The sequence below is a fragment of the Castor canadensis genome, chromosome 10 (assembly GCF_047511655.1).
Source record: "Castor canadensis chromosome 10, mCasCan1.hap1v2, whole genome shotgun sequence".
NCBI lineage: Eukaryota > Metazoa > Chordata > Mammalia > Rodentia > Castoridae > Castor > Castor canadensis.
Genome location: NC_133395.1, coordinates 137,445,747 through 137,463,725, shown reverse-complemented (window position 1 = coordinate 137,463,725; position 17,979 = coordinate 137,445,747).

Sequence of the window (17,979 nt, the reverse complement as noted above, 5' to 3'; positions counted from 1 at the left end):
GGATAACAATCCAGGCTGGCTCAGGGCATAGACACAAAATCCTATCCAAAAAATAACTAAGCAAACCAGGGCTGAGAGTATGACTTAAGTGGTGGAGCACGTGCCTAGCAAGCATGAGGATCTGAGTTCAAACCCTAGTACCACCAAAAATAAATAAATAAGTTGAAAAAGACCAAGAGAAAGAGAGAAAGGCCTCTGAATTTCAAATTTTTCTGTTAAGTAGAATCATATTAATATATAAAATAAAGACAGAAAGCTAACATATTGACTAAAGGAGTTTAGAATTCCTTCACTCTTCCTACCATTAATCTCTCATTCAAACTTCCTAAAGAATAAAGTAGGAAAAGAAAAATCAGACTCAGACGACTGCTAAAGACCCATTTCTAATCTAACTTCGACATTAGTTTCCCAAAATTTCTTGGGGGTATAGAAAAGAAAAATGCTAAATTTTGCTCTCATAAAGCATAAAATTTAACAGCAAACTTGTATAGACTACAGTACAAATGGTATAAGCTCATCATCCCATAGTATCTGCTACATAATTGTGTTCATTCCCTTTGTGTATTTTAGTAATGGGAGTATAATTGTCAGTGCTTACAATACATATAATCTCATTACTGTCACTCCCATTAGTATGCTTTCACTTCAGCCTATACACAGTGTGCCCCACTTTCTCTCTCATTGATATACAAAAACAGTTCTCCTCTCCTCCATCCAGACTTCAGTCTAACTCTTAACAGTAAGCATGGCTAACCATTGAGCAATGCTGCCTGTCTTGTTTTTAATATGTTTAACTCACCATTCTCGACACAGTGCCAAGAAGTCAGCATTACATTCATGTTGAATTGCCATGAACACATCCTTGCCTTTCTAGTAGGTTAGTTGAGTCTTCAGCTGAAACTGAAACTAATTTGGATGTACAAAGGACTGCATTCCTAACAGTAACAATTTGAAGAGCTGTGATGGCTAATACTACCATGTCTCAGTTTTGTCATTTATCAAAAGACAGACATAGCCTGTTATTCTCCTGAATAACATCCACTTCTAATAATTATTATCTGTTAAGGATTATTATTACTTAGGGATTCAAATCAGTAAGCCTTAATATAAACTTCCTTTTAATTTATTATATTCTCACAGTAATATATATATATGCATAGTTTTAAGTCAAATGGTATTAATAGACTTACAAGAAATTCTAAAGTTGTCTAACCTATCCCTCCTCATTAACCTCTAGCCCCTCCCCAGATGCAATGACTGCAGATTTTCTTAATGAATCCCCATGAAATTTGCAGATCTTCATATTTCTGTATAAATTGTTACTTTTCAATTTATCCATTTATGCATCATGTATTGACCTCTTAATTTGGAAAATTCTCTGAAATTTAGATTTTTTTTAATACTTATATATAAATTGCTACCCTTTAATTTATCAATTTTAGGCATCATCTCTTGACTTCTATTTAGTAGATGAGGATGTAGCTCCGGTTCATCACCTTTCTGTCTCCTTCCCCAAACTCCAATTACAGTGATATGGCAATTTTCTCTAAGTAGAGACTCTGCTATGCACATCAGAGGTCTCTCGAGCCTCCCTTTATGGTCTTATACTCTTACTATCTCAGGTCCATTAGCCAATTACTATTTTCCAGCTTACCTATCTTCCTATTTCCAAATATTATGGATTTATGTCTATTTTAAAAATATCTGTAGTTTCTAGTATGTTAGAGATAAGGAGTGAAATTAGAGGTAGATATTTGATCTCACATGATAAAATGGAAACCCCCTAATTTTCCTATTTAAATATATGCTATCATAAGACAGAAGTCATTACTTAATGCTGATTTTTACCTTTTAAATGTCTCTGTAATTCAATCTTTCTTCCCCACATCTATACTAGTCTCATAGTTCAAGTTTTTTTTTTTATTTGTTTCTTGTTTTTCAGAATTTTTTATTTTTTGAATCTTGTCAAAATCTCTCCATGGAGAATGTTTGCCACTATATAGGCTCAGAGACCTAGACCTCAGGTTGTTAATTTTCACACAAATATCAGTGAAACAAAGTACCACTCTCTGTCTGTGGCAGGAACAAGATGTTGCATTTACTCCTGTCAATCAATGAACTCTGTCCTGACTACAACCAATGGAAAGTCCTCAAAGGATGCTAAGAGAAATGACAACTCCTTGCCTGAAATCTGACATGATCAAAAGAACCTTGTTAAGTTAAGAAAATGAACCCTTGGTGTATGAAAATAATGAAATAAGGACTTGAGAAAATCTTTAGATGAAATGTGGTTACTGAAATATTTAAACAGCTGAAAAAGCAGATAGATGAGAAGCCTGAGAGGTTTAAGAAAATTATCCTAATCAAAAAGTCTAAAATAAACTTGGGACTTTTCCAGATTGGAAACAAGTATTGGCTCTCCACCACTACATAGGCAGGAAAAAGGAAGAAAAAGATTTTTAGTCTGCAAGAGGACATGCTATTCGACACCCACAGTGTGTTTAGTTCTTAGATATCAAAAGAATCCATTGTTGGTTATGACATGCAAACTACAGTGCCACATGATCCAAACATCCCGGACCCTGAACTCAATGCAACAACTGGGTGCTCCTTTAGGTTGCTTCCATAATGGAAGTGGTGACTTTTTTCTGAATGTCTAAAGGGAACAAAAGGATATTTGGTGACAAGAAGGTTACAGCCTTTGTAAGTGGAGTTACAGCCTACAAATTTGTCTGTTAATCTCTTCTTTTATTAACTGCTCACTAAAATACTCATGTGCTCTATAATTCCCCAGCCACCTTATAATTAAGTGAAACTATGTGAATAGTTCTAGGAGTAGAAGTGATGCAGGTCACTTAAGCATTTAAGAACTAGTACGTGATCCTCCAGCTTCTCCATCCCCTGTGAGAACAATTGTAAAAGATGGGGAAAGTATGAATTTCTGAGTGACTGTATGGAAAAGAGCTGCCCTAAAGAACTTACTGGTGCTTATGACACAGATGTGCAACAATTTTTGAATGAGCAAAAAAGATATTTTCATGAGGTAAGCCTTCAGGATTTGGGGATGGATAGTTATTGCAATATGACTTACTGTTGATTAGGTATATTTTAGCCTGATGTAGAACAGTACTCTGTAATAAAAATATTAAACTGAAATTCCAGAATTTAAAAATACATTGAAAACTAAGAATTTAAAGATGTAACAGATTAGACATTAAAAAGAAGAGGAAACTACCATAAGAGACATGAGTAACGGGGCAACAGTATGTCTAAATGAACAGGATAGAGTAGAACAGAGGGAATATTTGAAATTCTAAGGGCTAAGAATTATCTAAAACCTATATAGAAATCTTTTAATTCACAGTTTTAAAATTATCAAGAAAATTCAAGCAAGTAAAATTCAAAGAAAAATAAAGCTAAATACATCATAATAAACCTGCTGAAAACCTAAAACAGAGAAAATCTTAAAAACAACCAGAAGGAAAAAAAGACGAACCACTTTAAAAAGATGAACCATTTGTCTGAGAGGCAACAGGAGACTCCATGAGATCATGAATGGCATATTAAAATTTCTGAAAAGTAATAAATTCAAGTCTAGCATTTTATACCTGATAATGTACACTTCAAAAATAAAAAGTTCATTTTCACACAATAAAAAACAAAAAATTCATAATCACATCTTAATTAAAAGAAATACTACAATTAGTTCCTCAAACAGAAGATAAATAAATCCAGATAAAAAATACAAAGTTCTAGGAGTTATTAAAGAGCAGCAAAATATAAAAGATGTGGGCAAATATGAATGAAAATTGACTGTACAGAGGAATAATAGTAATGCAGAAATAAACATACAAGTACAGTTAAAATGTATGTCATCAATAATCCATGTTTGGAGTAAGAATAAATAAAGTCAGTGTTCCTACTATTTTATGTTGTGAAAGCAGTAAAAGCATTTGTATTATGTTGCAATAAGTGAATAATCCATATAATAATCTTCAGAACTGGAAATTAATAAGAGGGGAAATGTAGCATCAAGAACATTTGATTAATCCAGAAGAAGGAAGAATTAAATTATGCAGGACAAGCAGGTCAAATAGACAACACATAGTAATTTGGTACATGTAAACTCAATAATATGAATAAATAAGTATAAATGGCCTAATAATTCCTAATAAAAATAAGATTATCAGGTTGACAAAAAAATCAACAATTTACTACTTAGAAATCATATTTGAAATCAGAAAGGAATCAAACAATAATAGTACAAAAATAAGTTAAACCAAAAAAAAGCGTTAATGGAGGAAATGAAAGACCAAACGAGCTATATAACATATAGAAGAAAATGGTAAAAGTGCTTTCCTACCAGTAATTTAATTATAAATGGATTAAACTTCCCCAATCAGAAGAAATAGATGAGAAAAATCTTTTAAAGAATCCAACAATAATGCTGTTCACAAAAGGCCCATTTCAGCTCTATGAACATGCATAGATTGAAAGTCAAAGGACATAAAAATATTCCACACAAACAGTGACTAAAAGAGAGAAAGAACAACTGCGTTAATTAATATCAGAGAAGTCAAAAACTGTTGAAATAAACAAGAGAATATGACACAATGATAACAGGATCAAATCATAAAATAACTATGCGACAATTACACATACATACATACGTACATAGAGTTTCAAAATGTATGAAGCAAATACTGACTAAATTGAAGCAGAAAATGTACAACTCTATAATAGTTGTAAGAGATTTCAATATGTGACTTTGAGTAATGATCAAATAGCCAAACAGAAAATCAATAAGAAATTAGGAGTCACGGACAACACAATGGACCAATTGCACCAAACAGCTATATGCAAAACACTCAATTCAGTGACAGCAGGAGTCACATTTTTCTCAAGTGCATTTTTCTCAATCTATAGACCTGACACAGTCCATAGATTGGACAATGTAACAGTGCAAAAAACAACCCTTAATAAGTTAAGATTGAAATCAAACTACTTTATCCAATCACAGTGGAATAAACCTAGAAATCAATGGCAGAAAAAAATTGGGAAATTCACATAAATGTGGGGAGATAAAAGAGTATACACTTAGACAACGAGTTGGTCACAGAAGAAGTCACAAGGGATTTCAGAAAACATGTGAGACAAATGCACACAAAAACATAACAAATCAAAATCAACACAATTCATCAAAGCCTAGGAAGAGGAAAAGTGTCCTATTAATGCTTACATTAAAAAATAAAAATACAAACATGGTCTCACCAAGTTCATGTGCCTGTAAGTCCAGCTACCCAGGAGGCTGAGGTAGGAGGATTGCAAGTTCAAGACCTGCCTACGTAGCATACCAAGAGACCATCTGAAAAACAGTCTTAGTCAGCTACCTAACTTTATCCTTTAAAAAAATGAGAAAAATAAAAATAACTAAACACAAAGCTAGAAAAAAGAAAACAATAAATATTAGAACTGAGAAAAATTAGAGACAATTAAAAAACTCCAAAAGTTGGTTCACTAAAACGATGAACCAAAATATGACAAATATTTAGCTAGACTGACTATGAAAAAAGGAGTCAAATACTAATATCAGACAGGAAAGGAGAAAGAGAACCACTCATTTTACATGAATAAAATGTTACAAAATAGTTAAAATAATACCGTCAACCACCATACATGAACCAGACAAAATAGACAAATGTCTAGAAACACACAACTTCTCAAGACTGAATCCTGAAAATATCAAGAATCTGAATGTACAAAAACTACTGTATTTCCTAACTTACTTTATATTATTTTACTTATTTATTTTTTGGCACTACTGGGCCTTGAACTTAGGTCTTCACGTTTGCTAGGCAGGTGCTCTACCACTTGAATATACCCCAGTCCTTTTGTGGCTTTAGTTATTTTCAGAGAGTGTCTCACACTTTTTGCCCAGAGCCAGACTCAGCCTGTGATTCTCTTACCTATGCCTCCCATGTAGCTGGGATTACAGACATGTCTCACTCTGCCCAGCTTGTTTGTTGTGATGGGGGTAGCTTATTGCCCTAGCTGACTTCAAAATGCCTTCCTTCCAATGTCTGCCTCCCATGTAGCTGGGGTGAGAAGTATGCACCACCATGCATGGCCAACATTTTATAGCAGTTTATTATTTTTTATTTTGTGGTACTGAGACTTGAATCTAGAACCTCAGAAATGCTTGGCATGCACTCTCCCAAGTCACACCCGAGCTCCTAAGTTATTTTATCAGGCAAGCATTACCTTGATTCCAAAGGTATAATAAGCTACTATAAGAAACTACTGACCAATACTCTTTATGAATTGTGATGCAAAACTCCTCAGCAAACACTAGTAAAATAAATTTAATCCCATACTAAAAGGATTATACACCCTGAGAATAAAGGATGCAAGGATGGTTTAGCATATGAAAACCTATGCAATATCCTACATTATCAGAAGGTGTCCACAGACAACATGACCTTATATGTAGAAAAGCCTAAAGACTGCAATCACAAAAAACCTGGTAGAACTAAAAAGAAAGTCAGCACAAAGTTGCAGGATACAAAACCAATACAGAAAAATCAATTTTGACACACTAATGACAGTCCAGAAAGGAATTTTAAATTATTTATAATAGCATTAAAGAAATGAAATGATAAATATGATAATATGTCAATTAACCTAGTCTAATGATTACACACTGTATGCATGAATTGAAACATCACACTGCACCCCATGCTTAATTATTATCTGTCAATTAAAAAAATTAGAATAAAATGCCAGGTACCAGTTGCTGTAATCCTAGCTACATGGTAGGCTGAGATTGGGAGGATTGTGGAGGTCAGCCTGACCAAAAAGTTCCTGAGACTATCTTAACAGAAAAATCTGGGTGATGTGGTGCACTCCTTTTATCTCAGCTATGGCAGGAAGAATAATAGGAAGATCATAGTCCAGGGTGAGCCAGACATAACCACAAGACCTTATCTCAAAAAAAATAACCAAGGCAAAAGATCTGTAGTGAGACTCAAGCAGTAGAGCACAGCTTAGCAAGCATGATGCCCTGAGTTCAAACCCTAGCAATATGGAAAACAAATTTAGAATAAAATCAACAATTAAAAATTTTTTTAAAAAAGAACAAAAAGCTTAGGAATAAACTTAACCATGGAGATAAAAACTATGTATACTAAAACTACAAAATGTTGCTGGAAGAAATTATAGCAGACACAAATAAAAAAAAAATCCTGTGTTCACATAATTACAGATTTAATGCAATTTCTATCAAAATCTCAAAGGTGTCTTTTGCAGAAACAGAAAGTCCATGCTAAAATTTATTTGAGATCTAAACAGACCCCACGTAGCTAAAACAATTTGGAAGAGAACAAAGATGAAGGTAACATACTTTCTGATTATAAAATTTAGTGCAAACTACAGTAATAAAAACATCGTTGTACTGGCACACAGGTGCATACATAGAACAACAGAATAGAGAGCCCAGAAATAAACAAGGGTATGGTGACCATTCAATTTGTAAAGGAGTCTTTTAAACAAACATTTCTGGGAAAAAATGGCCCCTTACCTTATACCATAAGCAAAATTTAGCTCAAAATAAATCAAAGACATAAATGTAAAAGCTAAAACTGCAAAACTCCTTCAAGAAAACATAAGGGAAACATTTCATAACCTTAGATTTTGCAATAATTTCTTGAATTTGACATCAGGAATGGCAACAAAAATAGATACACTACACTTCATTAAAATTAAAATCTTTCATGCACTATTAACTCAGTATAAAGGCAACCTATGGAATGGGAAAACAGTTGCAAACCATGTATCTGATAAAGTATTGACATCTGGAATATATAAGAATTCCTTCAAGTCAACAACACAAAGATGAAATAACCTGATTTTTAAAAATGATATTGAGTAATTGAATAGACATTTCTCTCCAGAAGACATCCAAATAGACTGTAAGTTACACAAAAATGATCACAATCATTAATCATTAGAAAAATACAGATCAAAACTATGGGCCACGTACTTTTCTAGAAGGTTAGGTGAAGAATTAAATAAAACAGGATGTTATTTCTACCTTTTTGGAGCTTACCTCTCCAGGGAATTAGAGGCAATAAACACCAATGTGACATACATACGCATGCATGCATGCAAAATACACAGCAAATTAATCAGCTGTTAGTGCTAAGGAGAGAAAAAAAACAAGAACCTGAAATAGCAAATGTTAGGTAGGACGGTGGTAATTTCAAATAAATGGCCAGAGAATTCTCACTAAAAAGGTACCTTTGGAGGTGATCTTTAAGTAAAAGACTGAAGGGAAAAAAGGAAGGCAAATAAAAAATATTCACACATATGCATATACATACCTACATATCTGTACACACAAACATACCAATGCATCCCTATCTTCATTGAGAATGTGTTGCTACCAAAAAAGTAAGTGCAGCTGAATTCCATAGTATTTAGTGACATTGATTTGGTGTCTAGGAAAGGCTCCTCATCCTGTAGAGGAGCGGAAAGAGTTTATAGACTGCTCATGACCACACACATGAAATAGCACGGACTTAAGGCAATGAGATCAAAATAGTTTTGGGGATTTACACTGAATGAAATGGAGAGTGATGGGAAAATATTGGATTTCCTGAAACATAAACAAGAGAGGGTTTTCATGCCATCCCCATCTCTTCCTAGAATTTCATAGTAACGGGAGAGACACTTCCTCTATATCCAAAGGGACAAAGGATGACTTTCACAGAGGTATATTTCAAAGTTCAGCTACAATGCATAGATATGTCTGGTTAAGACATGGAAAAAAAATAACCAGCTCAAATCCCTAGCATCCAAATGTCACTTGGATTAAATTCTCTTCCTTTCTCAGCTACACTATCCCTGAATCTCATTCCCATCTACTCTGTTCTGTTTGCAGGAAACTGCATCTGAAACCAACAGTGGGTGGGCGTTTCTAGCTTTGAAAACCAGCCTGCCATCTAGAAAAGTGGAGTTAATTACTTACATGAAGTGACTGAAAAACCAAGGGAATCTACTTTTGATGGTACTAATACATCAGCTTGATTGTAACAGGGTTTTGTTGGTCCCTTGATGACACACTGTATAACACACAAAAGGCGAATTTCAAGCTTAGAAATGTCAAAATAGCAGCCCACCAATGGAGCTGTGAGATCTTAATGAGCTATTTCTGGAAGCTCATAGCTCTGGCAGCACTATGGACTCTGCATTTACTCAATGTTTAGTTTTCCAAGCTTCAAATAGAAGAGATTCAACTCCTTTTGTGGTTGATGGTTTATAGTCTTTCTTCTTTTGTTTTTTTTTTCTTCTTAGTACTTTTTCATTTGTCTCATCTCCTCTTTTCCCTTATCCTCCACCTGACCAGCAGTGCCTGGCTTCCCGTGCAACCATACCATAGCTGTTTACCTGCGAGGGAAACATTGACTTTATCCCTTATCTCTGCTCAGAATGGTCCACAAGGGACACAGATTCACTTCCAACCCCTGCCTCTCCTGGTTCCCAATTCTTAAAAGTACTTATTCATAAGAATCATTCCTTGGAAAAGCAAATAAAATGAAGCTTCTTTGGGTTTTTAGGAAAAAAGAAACAATCAACTCCTGTTGTGTGGTCCCTGGTAGAAATAATAATACCTCTTTCCCTGTCCTCCAAATCACCACATCCCTTAGCCCTGGAACTTAAAAATAGGGCTGTATTATATGACAAATGAGACTTTATAGACACAATTAAAGTTACAGATCTTAAACTAGGGAGATTACCCTTGATTATCTGGGTGGGTTCAATATAATCACAGAGGCCCTTCCAAATAGAGAGGAAAGTGAAGCTGTAAGCTGTGGTCAGTGAAAGTAATATGATTACAGAAAGAGTCTGGAGACACAGAGGAATGTGTTCCACCATGACTGGCTCTGAGAATGGAAGAAAGGAGGGTTGTTGTCCAAGATATCAGAGCTGCCTCTAGTATCTGGGATCACCCACAGCTGACAGAAGAGAAATGAGGACCTCCGTGACTACAAGGAACCAAATTCTTCCAACAAACATAATGAACAGGACATAGATTCTGCTGAGAGCCTCCAGAAAGGAACAATCCCTGGTGCCACTTTGATGTTAGCCTAGTAAGAACCATGTTAGACCTCTGAAACCTATATAGCTGTGAGAGTTTTTAAAAGGGCATTGCTTCAAGTCACTAAATTTGTATTAACTTGTTATGGCAGCAACAGAAAACTAATCCATGGTCTGTTAGAAGCAGATTCTTGGGCAGAAGGCATTCTGTGAACTTTATTAAAAGTATAGCAATGAAAATGTAACTAAGTATAATGCAGTTGTAGCCTCTGTGCACTTCCTTTTGCCAATTTAACTATTTAGTTAGGATATATGGGGGTGGAGAGGGGAGAGAAGAACAATTTCTACAGTTGTGGATTCATGACACCACCATGTCACCCAACAAGCACATGCCCCTGAGGGAACCTGGTCTTAGGCTCACCTGTGAGTCTCATGACCTAAGTAACTCTCATAGAATGAGCATCCTGTTATGCTGGCACATGTGGGAGTGTGGGAGTGTGATACCAACACTTAAAAAAAAAAAAAACACACTTTCCAGGAAAAGAAATGGCCCTCCGTAAGCCAACTCTATTACGACTCATTCTAGTACTTAAGGACAAGCTGGCTGTCTTGGGCTGCATGCTGCTTATGTTGTTTTCTAACAGGGTTTCAAAGAATGATTCTTGAGTAAATTATTTTCTTAAAACCTAACCTCCAATATAAATGATAATCCAGAAGAACAGTATCTCTTATTTACAGAAATCCTCAACAGTGAACTTCAGTTTAAGAAAAATTCAGTTATTTCTGTTAGAATTAAATACAGATCCATCTGACAGATTCACCAGCTACCAAGAATGGATCTTGACCAGGACACCTCTCTCCCATCCACCCACAGCCCAGCTGACTGGCCAGGCCATTAGGCTCCCTGACTATAAAAAGCTCTTCCCCAGGGCTGGCCAGGGGCAGCTCACAATGTCTGTTACTCCCACTCAGTGTCGCGTACCTAAAACCTTACCACACAGTTGCCTCAAATGGCCTCATAAGATGAACACTAATAAGGATTACAATGACTATTTAACAAGAAAAATTCAAAGAATGAAAACACTCTAAAATGCAAGAGTGCTTCTTTTCAACAATGAAATCTCAGCTACCTTGACAAATAGGAGGAGGTAGTTTAGAACACAGAAGTTTCTAAACACTCTATAAATCATATCACATAACCATGTTGCTATGTTTGGAAGTATGAAATCACACCAGTCATGGAAATTATCTAAAGACATTGGAAACGCTTTAATTTGTTGCTGGGAAAACCTAGTCTTGCAAAGGTCTGAATGACTCAGCAGTACACGAGGTAATGGTTTTACTATAGGCCAGGCACATTCTCAGCTACAAGGAAGGCAAATATCACAAGGACTATGGTTCAAGGCCAGCCATGCAAAAACTTTGTGAGATCCACCTTAACCAACAATCTGGGCGTGATGGTGCACACCTGTCATCCCAGCTGAGAAGTAAGTAGAGAGATCATGGTTCAGGCTGGCCAGGAAAAACACGCGAGACTTTACCCAAAAAAATAACTAAGCAGAAAGGGTTGGGAGGCATGGCTCAAGTGGTAAAGAACCTATCTAGGAAAAACGAGGCACTGAGTTCAAACCCAGTACCACCTAAAGGAAAAGAATTGGTTTTACCTATAGCATCAACCCAAGAGCTCATGACCATACAAAAAAATGGCAGGATTCATGATAGTCTTTTTCTTTAAAAAAAGGTTCATACTCAGTTGAGTAGAACAAGATAAGCACCCTCAAAGTGGAACACAGGAACAGGTAGAGAATAATTTTTTCCATACAAGAAAACAGTTCTATGCAAAATAAACACAAATTCATGGAAGATTTCCCAGAGAGAGTGGCAATGACCTCAATCTCCATAATGGTCAGAATAGGACTAGCCAGGAAAGGGTGCGTCAAGAATTTCTGGGAGGGAGAATAGCATGAGAAAAGTAAGTTAAGGGGCAGGAAACCTAATACTGCTTTGGGGAACAATGAATTGGTGCATTTAGCTCTTTAAGAGACTGACCTATGTTACTGGAGAGAAAAAGATGTGTAAAACTTTGTGAATTTGAGCAAGAAAGTCTTTGACCCGTGCCTCCTTTCCTTTGGTACCTGATACCTAATCCAAAGGTGAAGTTTCCTACCCCTCATCTTCAATTAAGAGCAACTTTTTCATTCTCGACCTGAAAGGCTCTGCCTTTATGACAAGTATAACCGGAAGCCACATGAATGCTTCAGATTTTCTGTAGATCTAATGAACGCATTTTGTACTTACACTCACATAATTATTTCAATGTATGCAAATATTGTGTATGTTGAATTCAAAGTGTCATTTCATCATTCCGACTTTTTCTCAAGCAAGTGATACCAATGGAACTGTCATCATGGCAGGGCTGGGGTCCTAAACTGTGAGTCCTAACTGCTGTTATCACCAAGGCAGACAGTTCTTGGTTGCCTGACCTACCCCAGTTATTGGGCGTTGCACTATTTACAGATTTAAGAATAATTGTTTTTGCCTTCTTTCATGGGAAAAAAATGCCACTTTGAAATTAATTTAAAAATCAGGTATTTGCCTTACCATGGAGGATCATGGTCCTCAAGTCAAAAAAGTTGACACCTTTGAAAGTGTTTGTTTAAACCTACAAACATTTAAGTTTGGAACGGTGTTTAGTCACGTGTGGCTTCATTTGCTTTCTTTGGATATCCTTCCTGGGTAATTTTCTGCTTTATCACTCTAGCAGATGTTGCAGGTAAAAGTCCACCTCAGTACCAAAAGTCAAATGTGAAAATGAGCCATTTCTGTCTATAGCTGGTTACTCTAAATGATATCATGAGTTAATCATTTAACTCCCTACTTTTCTTATCTTGTTAGAAGAATGGTAAAGTTCTTCATGATGCAAACATATATAAGTTACTCAAGTTTCCATGAAAGATTTTAATCATGAGGCTAAACGAGATTTTAAGATTGGAAGATTCTTTATTCAGTATAATTAACCCATGACAATAATTACTTCTAAAAAAAGTCCTAATATTTTAAAAGACTGATAACTGCTGTTTTAGTTCCTCCTCATTTGGATCAATTTCTATAGATAAAGCCTCATTCAAAAATTAAGAGAGACATGCTTATAATTCTAGCTACTAGGGAGGCAGAAATGGGGAAGATCACAATTTGAGGCCAGCCAGGGCAAAAAGTTAGTGAGACCCTATCTCAGCCAACAAGCCAGGTATAATAGTACACAACTATAATACTGGCTCATGGGGCATTAGTAGCAGAATCATGGTTGAAGGTTGGCCCTGGGCAAAAACACACAGCCCTATCTGAAAAATAACTCAAGTACTTGCCTAGCAAACACTAGGCCCTGAGTTCAAGCCCTAGCACCAAAAAAAAAAAAAAAAAACTGAATTTGCACACAGTTCTGAGCTTAGAAGAATCTCTCACATAGTTTAATAGTCATCCCTTGGTACCTGAAGGGAATTTGTTCTAAGACCCATGAGGATACCAAACTCTGTGGCTACTCAAATCCCTTATATAAAATGGCAGAGTATTTGATATATCACCTAAGTGCATCCTGCTATACACATTAATTCATTAGTTTTACTCATAATAAATAATATAAGATAAATACTACATAAATAATTACTAAACTGTATTGTTTGGGTAGCAATGATAAGTTCAGCACAGACACAATTTATTTTCTGTTTTTGAGGTTTTTGATTTGGGTTTTGGTTTTGGTTTTGGGGGCTAGAATCCAGCACCTCTCACATGCTAGGCCAGTGTTCCACAACTGACCTATGTCCTCAGCCCTGCTTTCCAAATATTTATCTATCACCCACAATTGGTTGAATCCTCAGATGCACAGTGTGCGCGTACAGAGGACAGACTGCACTCTGCTCTCACTGTCTCAAAACTCTTAATAACTTTGAAGAAGAGACTCCACATTTCATTTTGTGCTAAATCCCACAAATTATACTGTTGATCCTGTTCACGAGAAACTCATGTTATAACGCATTTAGCTGCAAATAAACTCAACCAAGAGCCCAGCCCATCCTTAAACCATGGGGAGAGCTTTACCAAACAAGAAGAAATCACAAATTCAGTTAACCCTGGGTCTGGCACAGTTCAACAATACAGCATCACCAACCAGACACAAAAACACTTTGGAAATCTTTTACAGACATATATGCCCCATTTTTAGGCATTCCAAACATTTCTCTACAAAAAAGTGGTGAGACAACAATGTTGTGAAGGTATGACCAGCCAGTCATATACATATAGTCAATCAGGTAAGTTTCTCTGATGGTAAGGATGGTATATAGGATAAATAGAACAGATTATTACATATCTAGGCTAGATACTTTTAGCTGTTCATGCAATCACAGAAGAGACTGTATAATCTCTCTAGTGAACCACATGTGCCAATCTCCAATGAAAAGTTACTTCCAACACATCTTCTACCAACTTGAAAACCTTTTCACTCAGTGTAATTATAAACAGCAGTATTTAAAGTGATAGCATAGCCCCTCCATAATGTGGATTTACTTAGGGATATGTTATAAGGGAGTGTTATTTAAGGATAGTCATAGCTATAACAAATGCCTAAAACATTTTTATATTGATGTATTTTTTAAGTAATTTAGCAAATATACAATATAACACATTCCTTTTTTTATTGTTGTGTAGGGTGGGGGTACATTATGTCATTTACAAAAGTTCTTACAATATATCAGATATGTTGTACATGAATTCACCCCCTTCATCTTTCTCCTTTATCTCCCTTCTCCACATTTCTGGAATAGTTTCAACAGGTCTAATTTTCTTTTTACATATATGTGTACACAATATTTGCACCATATTTACCCTTCTTCACCCTTTCCCTACACCCCCACACACACTAGTACCAAATCCCAGATTTTAAGAGTAAGGGAAATCCATATAAGCATCTTTCCTCATGTCTCATTACCTACAATCTGAATGCCTTCCCATACATTAGTAGTTACTGGAAAGAGTCACCTTGAAAACTAAGACAGAGCAATTTCCCTGAAGCACGCAACCAATTAGAAAGCTAATAAAATGAAGTTCTAATAGAAAGAAGGGGATTATCAGTAGTTATGGTAAGCTACAATAATTACCATGTTCCTAATTCCTCTTCTCACATTGGAAAATGCTTGCTGAAATCAACTCAATTCCAGATATGGTTGTTCTACCAAAACATAACTGAGCAGAACTAAGTCCATGGGCTAGAAGCAGAGGCTCATGCCTATAATCTCAACTACTCAGGAGGCAAAGATTGGGTAGCTTGTAATTCAAGGCCAGATCAGGCAAAATGTAAGCTTCATCTCAGCCAATAAGCTAGGTGTGGTGGTTTCCACCTGTAATTCCAGATATACAGGAGGCATAGGTAGGAGGATCATGGTCTAAGACTTGGGCAAAACCACAAGATCCTATTCAAAAAAATAATAAATTAAAGCAAAACAGGTCTGAGAGCATGGCTTAAATGGTAGAAGTGGTAGAGCACCTGCCTAGCAAGCAAGAGGCCCTGTGTTCAAACCCCAGTACCACCACCAGAGAGAAAAAAAATACTCTAAATCCATATGCATACGAGGTCCATCATCTCACCAGGTGCAGGAGGGAGACTAGGTTCATGTGCTTTTGGAGGCAAGGTAGCGAAGGTAGGCAGGAGAATGACTCTGAAGGGGCTTAGAAATCAGTCTTTCCATGTCAGGTAATTATACCAAAACAAAATCATAAGATTCAAGAGTGTAAGATCCCAACTCTGCTTCTTATCAGTTGTGCATCCCTGACAAGTCAGTGGAATTCCCTGTTCATCCGCCAATGTTAGTCTTACTATTAGATAGTAGACAATAAGCAGCCATTGAAAGTGTTCAAGCAGATAAACCAATGTTTTCCAAAATCTGCTTCACATAAGACTTGCTTAAGTTGCTTTTAAGATGAGTAATGCTCACTTTCCACTTCACTGCAGATAAATCAGAATGCCTTGTGTGGGAGACAAGTGTCAGTGAGATTTCAAAAAGTCTCCAGGTGACACCAGTAAACTTTTGGAACTGTAGGCATCTTGATCAAATCAGTATTTCAGTCCAGAAGGATAATTTCCCCTTTCTTTGGATATTACAACAATGAAGAGCAGAGACTTCAGTCACCTTGTAAATACTTCCCCTCTTGATGCACACGTGGAATGTGAGTGGTCATCTCAAGCTAGGCACATAGCAGTGGAACAGAAGATGAAGGCACAAGTCAAAGGAATTCTGTCTGAATTAGCTCTTCACTATTAGGAGAAGTATTTGTTTTGTTTAAAAATAAAACAAACAAGCAGAAAAAACCTCACCTTCCATAATAACTGATAATCAAAGGAATGGTCTCATTTATAAACAAAGAGGTTGGACTAGAATCCCTCTAATGTTATCCCTTTCCAATTCTGACTTGCTACTCTTCTAAAACATACTTCCTTGTCACAATCTAATTTCACATGCATGTGTGTTCCACAGAGCCACCACCATACCTGGCATCCTCATCCAAGTTTGCATCAGTCAAAAGTGTGTGTGTGTGATGTGTGTGCAGGTGTGTGCATGTGTGCATGTGCAAGGACTTGTGTTCCTGACCGTATTACTGTCTATGCTGTACATTGAGGATGCTTCACCAGGACATGTTTTTAGAACTTCTGTCTGTTAACTCTCCACTTCCTACTATGAGAGGGCTCTGCCTACTTGGAAGCAACAAGAACTAGAAATCACTCATTGATCCATGCTCACTGGTGGGCAAGGACTATGACAGTGTGGTTATTGCCTCTTGATAAGTCTATCCAGAGTTAGGTACATACAGATGAGAAAACCTCTTTAATAGTTGACTTTGAAACTCAGTTTCTCAACCTGATAGCTTTATGACAGTCCAAGTTTCATCACCTTTAAATTAGGGACATGGTATTAGTTTGCAAGACTGGTAAGAAGACTGCATGAAATAATTTATGTAATTCATGGCACAATGGTAGATACGTGACAAGTGCTCAATAAATATTAGAGGCTATGGTTGTCACCCTCAATCTGATACCTATCTGGAAAACAGGAATAATTTTACAAACAATTACTTTTGTTCTTGCTTTGTTTTAAAATTTTAATAATAAAATATGTGTAAAGTGAGTTGCCTGGTGCCTGGCAAATAGTAGAGCTGGTTAAATATTAGGTCTCTGCTCTTTGTTTCTTACCCAAGCACAATTTCCTCAATATGTATGCCAATCAATAAATATTGATTCCTAGAAAATTTTTGTTCCCTGCAAGGAGAGACCACTGTGCTCACTCTTTTGTTACCAAAGTTTTGTACGATACCTGATTACAGTAATAGATACTTAGTAATTATTTGTGGGAAAATGAACTATGAAACTAAATGAATGAATGAGATTTAAAAACAATGGACAAAACTTTGGCCATTCCACACAAACAGCAACACTAAATACAAAAGAAAGGCCTCTTCACAATTATTTTCCTTTAATTACAAAAAAGACACAGATATTGATAAGAGAGCTTTCCAGACTTTAAATGCCCAAGTTTAGCTCACTCTTCCATTGGAAGAAAAGAAATTAATAGCATTCACCTCAAGATTTCTCATTCATAAATCTCCATGTTTGTCACACAGTGCCAGCTAAATGCTATATTTCTCTCATTTCCAGTGTAGGTGCCAGCTCTCCCTATGATGCAAATCCATACTTTTGAGCACCCTCTTACCTTTGAGCCCCATTTACTAGGATATTTTGGCACTCATTTAAAAGATGGATTGCCCCTGGCTTGGCAAATGTCAATAGTTCTGAAAACAGCCATTAAGGCTGGGTGGAAAAACCTTCTCAGTGTAAAG